Source organism: Ursus americanus, chromosome 13 (genome assembly GCF_024610735.1).
Source record: "Ursus americanus isolate L20-20 chromosome 13, mUrsAme1.1.p, whole genome shotgun sequence".
NCBI lineage: Eukaryota > Metazoa > Chordata > Mammalia > Carnivora > Ursidae > Ursus > Ursus americanus.
In genome coordinates, this window is record NC_142139.1 from 33,529,330 (window position 1) to 33,531,542 (window position 2,213).

General features: G+C 39.2%; 1 pseudogene; it reads right to left on the bottom strand.

The window, feature by feature from the left end:
* Window positions 1-563: 563 nt before the first annotated feature.
* LOC123793057 (ethanolamine kinase 1 pseudogene) lies at window positions 564-1,727 on the bottom strand (annotated as a pseudogene).
* Window positions 1,728-2,213: the final 486 nt, after the last annotated feature.

The following is a 2,213-nucleotide window of genomic DNA, read 5'->3' on the forward strand; positions in this document are numbered from 1 at the left end:
GCCTGGGTAGCTCAATTGGTTAACTGCCAACTCTTGATTTCTGCTCAGGTCATGATCTCAGAGTCCTGGGATCAAGCTCCAAGTTGGGTCCCATGCTCAGTGGGGAGTCTGCTTGAGGATTCTCTCTCTCCCTCTTCCTCTGCCCACCCCCCAACCCCCACTCTCTCGCTCCCTCAAATAAATAAATAAATAAATCTTTAAAAAAAAAGAATAAATATGCATCTTACTTACAGTGCATTAAGATTACAGTGTTTACACTGAATACCTACAATGTATGTTGTAATTCATTCGACAAACAGGTAAAGCAGATGAAAGTCATAGAATCATGTTAAATTTATAATAATTCACATATAACATAGATTAAATTATCAAAGAAAGGGTTAAACTGACATCTTCATAGCTCTTTGCAGATTCAACACATTTCTATGCCTCTACATACTGATAGCAGTAACGTATTTCTTGACATCATTCAATCTACTTAAAAAAATTGACTGTATAGAGGCTATAGTTTATAAAGCAAGGTAACCAAGTGAAATAACAGAATTTTAATTAATATTGGCTTCTTAGAATTTCTTAAGAAAAGATATACAAGGATTGCTCAGCTGCCTATGAATAATTAAATCTCTTTGCTTAAGCACTTTTAATACAGTAACTGCAAGCTTCATTTTGAAGTTTTTGTTAAAACGAGCAATTGCTTACTCAGGGAAATCACACTCAGTAGTGGGGTATTTGGCTTGAATCACAGCCCATGATTCCTAAAGATATGAGAAGCCAGTGACTTGAATAAAGAGTATTTCTACCTCCTTTTTGGCAATTTCTGTCTCGAAGCCCTCATATTCTTTGTAGGCTTCAAGGTCAGCATGCAGCCACTGACCCTGGAGTTCCCTGTTTGGATAGAGAATATAGTCCACACCACTTGCACCTGTAAATTCACTGAAATGATTTCTAATATCATGTAGCAGGCAGTTGTGTCCAGAATTTTACAGTCAATGAACTGGATGGCACCTTGTTTCTCACTGTAGATTTTATAGATTATGGCAAAGCACAACTAGTAATCTCAGGCTGGAAAGATTCTTCTTGAAATAAGTCATCTCCTGAAGTCTGAGGGCTTCGTATTTTACTTAGGAGCATTTTATTAATGTCTTTACCTGCAAATGCTGTAGGAATGAGAGGGAAATACCTTCCCATCTGTAGCCGTAGATTAGATTAGGGAATCCAACCATTGTGTGCATGAATAGTATGGATTTTAGCAAGCTGATGAGCTATTCGTCTGAAAAAGGCTGAGTTGCAGACACATTTTTGATCCAATGTTTTTCTCTGTATAAATTTATAGCATAATTGCATCAAAAACTGGGGATGTACTGTATGGTGACTAATATAACAAAATAGAAATTATTAAAAAAAATTTATAGCATAGTTCATTACAAGGTACAGTTGAGCTGTGGTGCACAGCTATGAGCTTGCAGCACTTAAAACCGCTTCACTTCCTCATCTCACCGAGTCAGTCTTATTGCCATTAACTTCTCACTGGCACTGAATCTTCCATTATATTGCCCACATCACAGCCAGGAAGTTTGTGATTTCATCTATAAAGATGCGCAGGTCTCCTCCTGGGGGGTCCCCCTGTGGCCACAGGTGTTGAAGGTGGTTCAGAGACCCTCCTGGCAGCTCTGTTCCTCCTGATCCTGAATCATGATACTTAACTTGAGCACCTCCAGGGAGCCCATGGATGTGACTGTCCATTGTCCGGGAGACAATAGAGACCACTGTATAGAAAGCGACAAAAACCATCGTGGGTGCTGACTAGCTGGCAGATACCTGGGACATCCTGAGAGGCTCCACGCATTTGATGCCTTCTCTTTACTTATGATTTAGGACCTCACATTCGTTGACTCCAAATCACTGTTCCAAAGTCGGTTAATGTTCACCTTCTTCCCTCTCTACAGGATCAGTAAAGATGCTTTTGTACTCAAATTTTAGGCTTTGAGGTTTTCCTTGGTTTTACTGATGATAGGATATTCTTTGTTTTCCACTGTTTGGTTTGTTTCTTATTGATTCTATGACTAAGAGTAGAATTTGAAAAACCTTTACTAGGCCCTTAATACAAAGTAGCTGTTCTCAATTCTGGCTGCACATTAGAATTGGAAGTGCTTTTACAGTTTCAGTGACCTGGCTACATGCCAGGCCTTTAAACCAGAACTTTCAGAGCTAAA